Source organism: Rhinopithecus roxellana, chromosome 21 (genome assembly GCF_007565055.1).
Source record: "Rhinopithecus roxellana isolate Shanxi Qingling chromosome 21, ASM756505v1, whole genome shotgun sequence".
In the NCBI taxonomy this organism is placed as follows: domain Eukaryota; kingdom Metazoa; phylum Chordata; class Mammalia; order Primates; family Cercopithecidae; genus Rhinopithecus; species Rhinopithecus roxellana.
The window spans coordinates 47,309,261-47,322,855 of NC_044569.1; positions in this window are offsets into that span (position 1 = coordinate 47,309,261).

The window sequence follows — 13,595 nt, forward strand, 5'->3', positions numbered from 1 at the left end:
CCATATATAAACAGTCTTTTTTTTCTCTCTCTCTCTTTTTTTTGGGACAAGGTTTCTTGTCTGTCACCCAGGCTGGAGTACAGTGACATGATCTTGGCTCACTGCAATTTCTGCCTTCCAGGTTCAAGCAATTCTCGTACCTCAGCCTCCCGAGTAGCAGGGATTACAGACATGCACCACCACACCTGGATAATTTTTGTATTTCTTGTAAAGGCAGGGTTTTGCCATGTTGGCCAGGCTGGTCTTGAACTCCTGATTTCATGTGATCCACTTGCCTTGGCCTCCCAAAATGTTGGGATTACAGGCGTGAGCCACTGTACCCAGCCTGATTTTTGACAAAGGTCCCAGGGTAATTCAATAGGGGGGAATAAAGTGTTTTTTAATAGTTGGTGCTAGAATCACTTAATATTTGTATTTAAAAATTAATCTTGATTCATACCTTATACCATATACAAACATTAATATGAGAAGGATTGTAAAAGCTAAAACTTTAAAGCTTCTAGAAAAAAAAATAAGAGCCTCTTTCATCATCTTAGGTTAGGCAAAAAGTTTTTAAGACAAAAAAAACCCACACTAACTATAAAAGAAAAGCAGGTAAATTGGACTTCAGCAAAATCAAATATTTCTGCTCATCTGATTGCATGATTAAGAAATAAGTATTCAAACCACAAACTGAGAGAAAATATTTGTCATTTATGACTGAAAAAGACTTGTCTAGAGAGTAGAGAACTCTCATAACTCATTAATAAAAAGACAATCTAATAAAAAATGGACAGAAGACTTGATGAGAAACTTGATAAAAGTAGTATATGAATAAGCATATGAAAAGATGCTCAATATCATTTGTCATTAGGAAAACGCAAGTTAAAACCAAAATGAGGACGGGCCTGGTGGCCCACGCCTGTATTCCCAGCACTTTGGGAGGCCGAGGCGGGTGGATCACGAGGTCAGGAGTTTAAGACCAGCCTGACTAACATGGTGAAACTCTGTCTCTCCTAAAAATACAAAAATTAGCTGGGCGTGATAGCCGGTGCCTGTAATCCCAGCTACTTGGGAGGCTGAGGCATAAGAATCGCTTGAACCCGGGAGGCAGAGGTTACAGTGAGCCAAGATCGCACTATTGCACTCCAGCTTGGGCAACAGAGTGAGACTGTGTCAAAAAAAAAAAAAAAAAAAAATAGCATTACATACCCACTAGAATTGCAAAAACTAAAAAGCTGGACAATATCAAGTGTTAGCGAGGACATGTAGCAGCTGGGATGCTCACATATGGTACAGGGGGTAGAATATGATGCAAGCACTTTGGGAAAATATTTAGTAGCTTCTCAAAGAGTTAAACATTCTCCTACCCTATGAGTCAGCAATTTCACTCCTAGATATTTGCCTAAGAGAAATAAAAACATGTGTCCACAAAAAGAGGTGTAGGAAAATGTTCATAGTGGTGTTATTCATAATAGACAAAAACTGGAAGTAACTCAACTGTTCACCATCAAGTGAATAAGCATATTGTTGTATATTCAAACCATGGAAAACAACTCAACAGAAATACTACAATGAAAGAGCATTAAGAAATTTCAAAAACTTATGCTGAGCAAAACAATCCAGACACGAAAGTGTACATACTGTGTTTCCATTTATATGAAGCCCTTGAAGAGGCAAAACCAAACTCTTAGGATAGAAATAAGACCAATGGCTTTTTGTCTGGGTTGACAGTGTGAAGGACTGACTGTGAGAAGACAGGAGGAAACCTACTTGGGTGATAGAAATGTTGTGTATCTTAATTGAGGCGGTGATTACATAGGTGTACCAACTCATCAAACTGCACATTTTAAAAACTGTGTATTTTTAAAAGTAACATACACCTCAATTTAGAAAATGTATAGGCAGATTTGAGACCAATCAAACTTTCAGAAATGAAATATAGTCATTGAAAATAAGAACACAATGGGCCTATCCATCAGTGATTGGTTGTGGCTTCAGAGAGCTTCAGTGAGGTGGCATCACTGGGTGCCTGCACCTGTCTTAGAGGGCTGCCCTTGCTGCTGCCACCTGCCCAGCCCCATGGCCTCCATTCATACAGAGCTCCAAGCTTATGCACAGGGATGATGCCTGTACAGGAGCTATCACTGAATGGGCACCGCCAGAGCCAGCAGTTGTGCTTCACCTACCCCTGATTCTGGAGCTAAATGGAAGCCTTGCTGAATTCAAGCCAAAGGGAGAGACTGAATCCCAAATGGAGTTCACGCTGATGTGTGGGAACCAAAGTACTATGTCATGTATTCCAGCATACCACAGAGAGATGGCAAGCGAGAAGATTTCTCTCCATTTTACCCATGTAAGCCTTCTTCTCTAAGACTTAGTTATGAATTTATGGGTTTTGAGAGGAAAAATCTGATGAACATCCTGAAAAACTCAGAATCACCTTTCCCCTTTGATAGCTGAGGCACTGTTACTGAGCTAGCATGTGGGCCTGGCCATCACTCACCCTCAGGAGTTCTTTCCCGATTAACATGTCTCTTTCTATTTCTCATGCACATTTTGAGAAAGACCTTGAAGGAGTCCACTTCAGAAAGGTATGAAGACATAGTCTCTGACCTAAAGGAACATACCTTTAATACTAGCCTCTCATTGTTCATGGCTACAATATGCGATTATTTTCAAGGAGTTCGAGAATTTCTCAAAATGAGTAAATTGCATTCTGAGTTGGTTTTCCACTTTCTAGCCTGGCGCTGTCCAAGACAACTTTCTGCAATGATAGCTGTGTTATTCAGTTCAGCAGCCATTAGACACAAGAAGCATTTGAACACTTGAAATGTGGCTAATGTGACTAAGAAACTGAATTTTAAATTTTACTTCATTTTAACTAATCTAAATTTCCATTTAAAATGGCACATGTGACTAGTAGTTCCCATATTGGACAGCACAGGTCCAATTAGGATTTACAAATCCTAAAGAAGTGCTTACAAATCCTAATTTGTAACCACATTACAGCAACCTGTGTCTACCTCCCCTGCATTAATTCTGGGACTGTTTAAGGCAAATGCCATCTCATGAGCAAAATTAAACCTCTCTTGTGGGCACATATGTGGCTTGCTCTTTCTTTTGTTGCCTAAGTAGTGTCTAAATATGTGGCATGGAGTTAGCCACATAATATTTAACAGTTATTTAGTGAAGTAGATAACGTGAGGAAGAAATGAGGGGAAATATTGATCAAAGTTGGATCTTCCTGTCTTCACCTTCTTCACCCCATTCATTGCGTCTGCATTCAGTGGATCTACCCACCTCTCTCTCCTACACTCACCACACGGGCATTGCCAGACCTTAAGCAAGCTAATGATAGTATCTAGCTTCTCTGACTCTGTCACCAACCATCACGAATTCTGCCAGCACTCAAAGCCTGTAATTCTTTTAGGCACACACACGCTGCAAGATGACTGTGAAAATGGTGGAGTAGAGAACTACAAGAGATGAACTCTTCACAAAACAGTGAATAAACTGGCAAAAACTGTCAAAATCTATTTTTTTTAGACAGGGTCTCACTCTGTCACCGAGACTGAAGTGCAGTGGCATGATCACAGCTCACTGCAGCCTTAACCTCCCGGGCTCAAGCAATCCTCCCACCTCAGCCTCCTGAGTAGCTGGGACCACAGGTGCATGCCACCACTCCCAGCTAAATTTTTTTTTTGTAGTTTTTTATAGAGACAAAGGTTTGCTGTGATGCTTAGGCTTGTCTCAAACTCCTGAGCTCAAGCAATTTGCCTGTCTTGGCCTCCCAAAGTACTGGGATTACAGGCATGAGCCACCATACCCACCCTTTAAAAACTGTCAGAATCAATTTTATTGGAACTCTGAAACTAGTCAAAGGTTTACAACAACCAGATTCATGCTTAATCAAGAAAAAGGAGGCTGAATCTTGGTAAAGCAACTTTCGGCATTTTAACTTAACCTTTCCCCATCCCCTCCTCCCTGAAGCAGCAGCAGTCTTAAAGACGGCAGCCTGCATTCTCAGTGTGGGTTCCTGGTACCAGACAAAATAGAGTCTACTTTGTTCTCAAAGAATTATGGGTGCTTGGTGTGACCTATCTGGTGGGTTCTTGAAGAACTGGTGGAAAGGACTTTCCTTCTTTTTCTTAATTCAGAAGTTTCAAAGAGCAGAGAGGTAGCTACCCGGGGGAGCATTTGTCAGAAACAGTTAAAGGCAAATGTGTTCACCACTGCTGCCAGGACAAGGGATAACAGTTGGGGCAAATAATAGACATACCAGAAAGCTTGGGAGAAAAGGGTAGGGAGTGATAATGGGGTTGTGAAAAGCTACCACCTATTCCTGAGAATCTAGAGGTCATACATATGTCCAGGGCAGTGCGTATGCTCAGGAGAAACCTGAAAGTCTCTGAGCTTTCACCTCTGGCCAACCTTCAGGTTCTGCACAAGCAGGAAGTAAAGACTAAAACAAAGTTGTAAAATGCCCAGCAGAGTGTTGAACACATGCCCCAGCACACACACACACACACACACACACACACACACCACACCACACACATACAAACACATACACACACACACGGAGAGAGAGAGAGAAACACACAGCCCATCTGCAAAGGCTGGGAGATTTTTTCTGGTTTTGGCTGCAGGCATTTCATGAACTCTCTGTCAAACCACTATCCGATTAAGATAAACAGAGAGACTTCAGTGGCCACATGTGACAAAGAACACAAATGTTACAAAATTAGTTCAGAAAAGTCACCAAACAAACAGAAACCACCAGCATTAATATCAACAACAAACTCTGAAGAGGGAGGAGAATCTGATTTCCAAAGTTGCCATATTATAACATTCGAAATGTCTAGTTTTCAACAAAAAATTATGAAGCATGTAAAAAAATACCCACAATGAAATATAGAACACATAGTAAAAAAAAGAAATTAATAGAAACTGTGCCCAAGAAAGCCCAGATATTGGACCTATCAAACAAAAGTCAACTACTTTAAATATGCTCAAAGAGGTAAAGGTAGCCATGTATACAGAATTAAAGGGCATTATGAGAATGATGTCTCACTAAGTAGAGAATATCAACAAAGAAGAAACCAAATACAAGGTCCAGAGTTGAAAACACAATAATTGAAATGAAAAAATTTACTAGATGTGTTCAACAGCAGATGTGAGTTGACAAAAGAAAGAATCAGTGAATTTGAAGATCGATCAAGTGAGATTGCCCAATCTGAGCAGCAAGACAGAAAAAAAAAAGAAGGAAGGAAAATGAACAAAACCTAAGAGACCTGTGGGAAACCATCGAGAGTTCCAATGAATGTATAATGGGAGATGCGGAAAAAGAGAATAGAAAAGAGAAAGAATATTTGAAGAAATTGGCCAGGAGTGGTGGCTCAGGCCTGTAATCCCAGCACTTTGGGAGGTCAAAGCAAGTGAATCACTTGAGGTCAGGAGTTCGAGACCTGCCTGGCTAACATGGTGAAATCCTGTCACTACTAAAAATACAAAAATTGGCTGGGTGTGGTGGTGCACACCTGTAGTCCCAGCTACTTGGGAAGCTGAGGCATGAGAATCGCTTGAACCCAGGAGGCAGAGGTTGCAGTGAGCCGAGATCACACCACTGCACTCCAGCCTGGGTGACAGAGTAAGACTGTCTCAAAAAAAAAAAAAAAAAAAAAAAAAAAAGAGAGAGAGAGAGAGAAATAATGGTTAGCAAGCCCTATATTTGATGAAAGACATGGATCCATACATTGAAGAAGCTAAGTAAACCCCAAATAAATAAAGAGAATCACGCTGAGATATATTATCAAACTGTTGAAAGACAAAGAAAAAAAGGGAATTCTGAAAGTAGTAAGAGAAAAGCAACTTGACACATACAAGGAATCCTCAATAAGATCAACAACTGATTTCTTATCAGAATCTATATGGGCCAAAAGACAGTGGGATAATATTCAAAGTGCTGAGAGGAAAAAAAAAACAAAACCTGTCAACAAAAAAGTCTATATCCAGCAAAAAATAAAAAATAAAAAATAAATAATAAAAAAAAGCATGGCGAATGGATTTTTAAGCAGTAATATGGAGCTTTATTTTAATACAGTTTAGTGAAGTCATTTTGCAACTTTTCCCAGTAAATCATTTTTTGTCTTTAGACACATACCTCAACAACTCCAGTTCTGCCAGGGTGATTATATAACTTGGTCTATAATTGCAGGCCTATTTTTGGATGGAATTTGCCATGGGTCCTGATGGCATGTTTAGATTGTCACATGAAGTACATGGTTGTTTCCAACATCCCTCAAATGCAACATCTCCAAAACACAACCCTGATTTTTTTCCACCTTACCCCCTCCACCATCCTTACAACAGCAAAGGGCATTTCTGCATGCCACTGTGAACAGTTCCCTTACACCATATCCAATTAATCCCCATGTCTGAATGTTTGACTTCCTAAATGGCCTTCAAGTCCATTAACTTCTCTTCATCACCACTGTCACGACCTTAGTTCAATATGCCATCATCTTTATCTGAACTACTATAATAAATTGGCCTGACCACCTGCTTTCTCATCTTAATCCTTTTCAGTTGATTTTCCATATTCCATCTATTTGCATTTTTTAAATGCACATCTAGGCTGTTTAAAGCCTATAATTGACTTCCCATTGCTCTTAGAATAAAATCCTCAATGGTTGAACTGGTCCAGGAGATAGAGACGGTGTGTGGCCTGGCTCCTGCCCACCTCTCCAGCCACCCCATCTGACTCACTTCACTCCAGTCATGGAAGAGTCTCTCTGTTCTTCCTACCTCAAGACAGTCATATACATGCTCATCTCTTTCTGGAACATTTTGCCTCCTCTGCACTTACCCAGATCCACTCATTTTCAGAGCTCAGATGAAATGTCACTTCTTAAAGTGACCCTTCTAGGCTCAGTTAAGTTCCCCTATGTGGGCCTCCTAAGCACCTAGGGCTCCTCTTTTATAGTACATATTACTCTTATTATTTTAAATTTATGTGATTAATTGCTCAATATCTGACTTCCACTAAAATCTGAGACCCATGAAGGCAGGTACAATCTTGTTCAATGTTGTAGCCCCAATGTCAATGAAAATATTGTGAATATGGCAGAAAGCTAATACATATTTGTGGATATTTATATTATAAAATGCACTTGGGTCTCAGAGGTATCACCTTAGCAATCAGTTGGCACCTTGGTAAAAATGAGTTTGCATGCTGCCAGAGAAAGAATGCAGCCCAGGTGTGCTGCTAGCTCCAGGCTCCTTATTGTTGAAATGGAATCACAGAAGAAAGTACATGTGAGCAGTCCTTCACTCCTCCTTTGAATGTCATATTACAACACACACAGCATTCCCAGGACAGTGGAATTTAGGGAGTGGATTATCCATTCTGTTCAATTTGACCTCCCAAACTGATAAATTCAGGGTGTTTTCTCTGGACTTTCAGGGGCTCCAAATGGTTGCCCCCTTGCAGGGGTAGAGAAACGTCAGGTCCTGGAATCTTCAGCAGTGGGGAGGGGTGAAGAGGAGAGGAGACAGGTAACAGACCTTCATCATGATCTAACCTCAAGGACAGAGATGGATAAACAGATATTTCATCCTGCCAGTGTGAATCCCCTGCTAACTTATTTCCTGGACATTACAATGCTAAAGAGAATGTCTGTTTCCTCCTACTCCACCTTTAGCTTTATTACCAAGGTCCCACTGCTAAAATAGCGTCAGTGTGTTTTAGGCAGGACCCTGAAAGTTGGGATAGAAAACCCTACAGAGACAAGGCACTGAGAAGGAAAGGTACCACTCCTAACACAGGCGGTGAAAGGAGGCTAAAGGCAGTCTTTATCCCCCTCACAGGTTATCTGAGAGTACATATTTTGTATTTCTTGCAGATAACAAGTATCAGTGAGGGATACTGCAAAATTATTGCCACAAGGTGTTTGAAGCTAAAAATAATAAGCTGGGAATGACACTAAGTAAACAGACTCCCTGACTCCTTCCTGGTGTGCTTCCATTTTCTCCATCAAGGAGAACAAGCCTCAGACTGCAAAGGCAGAGCAAACTTGTGTGAGGCTAGTCAGTCAAGATGAGAGAAGAGTGTGTCTGAAAGTGATGAGCTGGTCCCAGTGCCTCAAGTCTCTTAGCCTGGATAATCTGGCCATATCCTGGGAAAATGAGTGGAACAAGACGAGTCAGCCCAAACCATCACTTCTGAGGGTCTTGGAGAAGGGGACAGTGTCCAAAGAATAGAAACAGTCTGAGCTTCATGTCAATTCAGATTATTAAGATCATGGTTTGTAGATATCGAGTGTAAAGGAAGAAGTGGTCATAGACCCTGCACGGAAACCCTACCCCTATTTCCTTCCTTAGTAGAGTTTTTGGGGTGGGAAATAGGATTACACAGTAGATGGTACAACTGAGTTTCTGCAAAGTAGTGGACACTATGAACACATAAGAGCATCTGTGCAAAAGAACTTGATTAATGGAACCATCACCACCTGGAGATGGAGTTCTAGAGGCATTCCTCTGGGTTCTGGTTTTAACCTGCTCTTGTCCCAAAACTTTCATCACTAAATTTAGCTGTCGTTGCATCTAGCCCATATTTTTCCATATTTCCCAAAGGGTGAGATTTAGTAAAGTTAAACTGTGATAAATATAAGGTCCTGTACCTTAGTCTGAAAAATCAGCTGCACATCTAGAGTGCAAGAAAGATGTGGTTTAGCAAGAGTGGCACTTTAAACCTCTTAAGACTTAACAATTATTTGCCTCATTCTGAAAGGGTCCACATAGGAAGGGCTACTGTTGGATGATGTCAGCGCTGCAGGACCTCTGCTCCCACTTTTACATGAGTCTGTTTTTATTATCAGACATCCAGAGCTCTGTGACTAGATCATCATTACATACAAACTATTTCCCTAAAGAGCTTTAAAGAAAGTTTATTTCCTTTCTCAAGGACAGGGCAGGAGTATCTCTATCTTACGCATTTGTCATCCAATGGCTAGGTCAAAGTTAAACAGCCAAGAATATACATGAAAGGGATCCATGGAGAGAAATCATTTCTAAAGAAGCATTCTGATGTTCATACCATTCCTGAGTTTAAAAGCACTTTTCACTAATCTCATTTGATCCTCTTCTGCACAAGCCTTTGAGATAACCCAGACAGGTGTCCACTTAATGCATGGGAAATCAAATAACCTGAGAGATGCAAAGGTTCCCCAGCTTCTAAGTGACAGGGCAGGGTCCAGAACCAACTTGCAACTTCAAGTTCAGCTCTCTACACATGAAACTGTCCTGCATGTATGTGTGCATAAAATATAGTTTAAAATCAGGTAATCTTATGGAAAAGAATTCCCTGTGTATTTATTTAATTCAAAAACTATTAGCTATTAATAGTTAACAACTGTTAACTATTTTTTTTTGTTTTTGGAGGCAGAGTCTTGCTCTGTTGTCCAGGCTGGAGTGCTGTGGTGCAATCCTGACTCACTACAACCTCCGCCTCCCGGGTTCAAGTGATTGTCCTGCTGCAGGCTCCCAAGTAGCTGAGACTACAGGCAAGCACTGCCAGGCCTGGCTAATTTTTTGTGTTTTTAGTAGAGACAGGGGTCTCACCATGTTGCCTAGGATGGTCTCAATTCCTGAGCTCATGCAATCCACCGATCCTGGGCTCCCAAAGTGCTGGGATTACAGGCTTGAGCCATCTTGCCTAGCCAACTGTTAACTATCTAAAAGAGCATATTATGTGTAAATCACTGCTCCCATAGAGGGAGTGGGGCAAGAAGTAGAAGTAGAAGTAGAAGTAGAAGTAGAAGTAGAAGTAGAAGTAGAAGTAGAAGTAGAAGTAGAAGTAGAAGCAATCTCCTCCTCAAAGCCCTTCACATAAGTCAGGAGCTCAGACAATGACAGTGCAGGGTCATAAGCTAAGGGCGTAAACTGGAGGAGGACAGAATCTGCCAGGGCAAGGTGGGATTGGGGCTGGATGAAAAGTAGGCTCTGACTATCTGCTCTGGTTGAATTCTTTACAAGTTCAGAGGGAGGTGCCCAGAGGTTTTGTTTTTGTGTTGTCGTTTTCAATGGAACCTTAATACTGGTATTTCAAACACCTGTGACAAACAATAGACGATGTCTCTTTGGTTTCAGGAATGCAATGGAAGATGTCTCTTTGGTTTCAGGAACGCTTTCTTGAGTGTTCCTCAACTCCAAAGGCTTAAGTAGCCCCTCCCACCTCCTTGCCCCCCCCCAATGTCTGACTGGTCTTCCTTGCTGACCTGAGGCCAGTCCCTCCAGATCTTCTCACTTTGCTTTTTAGTTTGGGGTTTGGAACCATTGAACTCTTCCTCCCCACAACACCATCCTGGTTTGTGACCTTTTTTCCTGTCCCTGACCAACACAAATTCTGATCTTTCTAAAGGGCATTAATGTGCCAAGTTTGCAAAATGGAACTTTCAACTCATTCTTCTTGTCACTGTTTTCGTTTTGTTTTTCTTTTTCTTGACTAGGCAAGGGGTGTAGTTATTTCTGTGCTCCTAAATTAGAATTTCCATGGTTTTGTAGGCATGGAAAGGTCCTCACCCATCATAAGGGACATGTTCACAGAAGAAAAGCATGACATATTTATTTAATCAGGGTTTTACGTGACATAGGAGCCTTCAGAAATAAAGACCCAAAGATCTATTTTTCTGCCTAGATTTGATGAAGAATGGACAGTGGTGTAGAAATAGGATTGGAAAAAGGGCAAGTGACTGAATGCTGACAGCAGAAGGCAGAAACTCAGCAAGGCCTGTCCGTTCAGATTCTTCTTGGCCTCTTTGTACAGCATTCCTTCCTCTTGGATACGGCACAAGGACCCCTCTGGAATGAAGATACTCAAGAAAAAAGGGAGAGAATGACCTTTCTAGGTTTGATGGCTTGCTTTAGGGGAGAGGAATTCTAGTTTCTATGATCCCATTTTGGGAAAGAGGAATTCTGGTTTTTATGATTCACTTCAGGGGAGAAAAAGAGGCGAGAAATAAGAGGGCCAGAGAAGGTCAGAGAGACCTTGCTTCTGAGGCCACTGTTTTAGATCAGTGGTTCTCAAAGTCCCCAGGCCAGCAGCGCCATTTTCATCTGGGAACATGTAGGAAATGCACATTCTCAGGCCCCATCTCCGACCTACTGAATCAGAAATTCTGGAGTTAGAGCCCAGAAACTGTCTTAACAAGTCTTCGAGTGATCCTGATGTATGCTCAAGTGTGAGACCCACATGCAGAGAACTAGAACATGGAGGCCAGGTGCGGTGGCTCACACCTGTAATCCCAGCACTTTGGGAGGCCAAGGTGGGTGGATCACTTGAGGTCAGGAGTTTGAGACCAGCCTGGCCAACATAGTAAAACCCCGTCTTACTAAAAATACAAGTATTGGCAAGGCGTGGTGGTGGGTGCCTATAATTCCAGCTACTGGGGAGGCTGAGGCATGAGAATCACTTGAACCCAGGAGTCAGAGGTTGTAGTGAGCCAAGATCGCACCACTGCACCACTCTAGCCTTGGCGACAGAGCGAGACTCTGTCTCAAAAAAAAAAAAAAAAAAAAAAGAAAGAAAGAAAAAAAAGAACTGGAAAATGGAGCAGAATGTTTCTTCGTCTGCCCAATTTCCTGCTCCTCCTTCAAAAGCCAGGCCACAGGCTGCCTCCCCATTGTGGCTTGTCCTGCCTGCTTCCTCTGGCCTCATCTACCTGCACCACTCACTGGACACTATCCTGCTCTATGTCACCTTTTCTCCCTTATCTAGAGGTTTGTTTGTCTTGGCTCTTATGACCAAAGCTACCTGGCCAGGCACTGGTACTTGTATGAAAACCTGATGTCCATCTCTGCCCCAGAACATGCAGTAGAAGCACGCATCACACACACACACACACACACACACACACACACACACACACACACACACACACAAGCTCTCTTTTCCTGGAATGTCATCTGGTCGTTTGTGCATGCTGGGCTTCCCCATAACCAGGGGTGCAGCATCTGCCCCCAACTTACACTGCTGTCCTACTGCAGAATTTACTGGAAGTCCTTGCTCTGCTTCTCCTCTGACTTGTCCTCCCTTCCCCCTCCAGAAACAAGCTTGTCATTCTCCTGCCTGTCACAGCCTTGACAGGAGCCTGCTGGATACCTCTTCTCAGTGTACTGCCTGAGTGCTCCGACCACACTCCCCAACTCTGCGTTCCAGCCACTTCTCCAATGACATCCCATTCTTACCTAGTTCACTCTGTGTTCATGTTCCATTCTACCTCCAGCCTCTGCCAGAATTGAGGCATCCACATATCCCGTTCTCTAACCTGAAACTCTCCATTTCCATTGGCTCAAAACCTTCTGCCTGTACTTCTTTGACAAAATGTCCTCTTTGATGGATTTCCCTGGACTCTCCTGCTCCAATCACCCTAGCAAGCTGTTGATAATTATGTGTATGTGACCACCTATGGTTAGTCTGTCCAATCTTCCTTGGTAATCCCTATCAAATCAAATACAGTCATCTTTAGACCTTGAGCACTTAAAAAATGATGCTGCCGGAGAGATTTACTTGTAGAAATGATCCATTCTGGGCAAAACACTATTGTAAGTGCTTTGCATATAATATTTTAATGTTACATAAAACATTAAGTTAATAAGTTTTACCAATGTAGAATTCTATGGGGTGCCACTTGCCTGTTTTATCTCCTCCAGGCACAGACGTTTGACTATCATAGGATTTCCCAAGTCTAGATAGCGCCCCATAACCTTCTTGGCTGGTTTCTTTAACTTGAGGTTTGATACCAAAAGACTGAGCTCATACTCTGCAAAGATCATGTATTTATGGAAAGATAGGTTGACAGATAGATTTTGATATGGCTACATACAGAACAACTACGAAGAGAACCATGAGTTCTAATACCACCCCAGCCCTTTCTCACAGGGAGCTGTTGATAAGCCTTGATAAGTGTGGTGAAGACAATGTTATGTTGGGTGCAGTCTGGAGGCCTTCTGCCATGTCTCACACTTTGTGCGTCTCACTCTATTGCAATATTGAGACTCCTGTTCCATGCTTTAGACTGAGCCCTCAGTAGTAAGTTTTCCACCAAAACATGTGAGCAAGCTCGCCTCTAAGCTCAGTCTTTATCTAGTGGTTTTTACAAAGTCTGTTCCCACCAATACCTTCTGCTGGCTGCCTGCTCTGACAATAAACCAAGTGTGCCTCTTGGGTTGTCTAATATGGATGATTTGTGTCTCTGTGTTCTTTGTGGGTGGCTTCCTCTCTGCAGGGCCAGCAGTTTTCTGCAGTGGATGGCAAAGGGATGAATGCTTTAAATCTCTCTTGGGGAGAGAATAATTTTCTGGGCTGGAGAGGGATCCAAAGTTTGATCCACCATTACTCAATTCCTTCATATTTCCTATGAAACACCATTAAATATCCTCCAGTGTAGCAACAGGGCAATATTATTTAGTTACTATTTGCCTAATATTGTAAGAGTTGTGTTGAATTCCTCACAAAGGTGTATTTTTGGCTCTATCCTTTAGATGTAGAATCCAAGACTGAAGATGTTATATGATTTGTTCAAGATGACCCAGCTCTTCTGAGGCAGAACAGG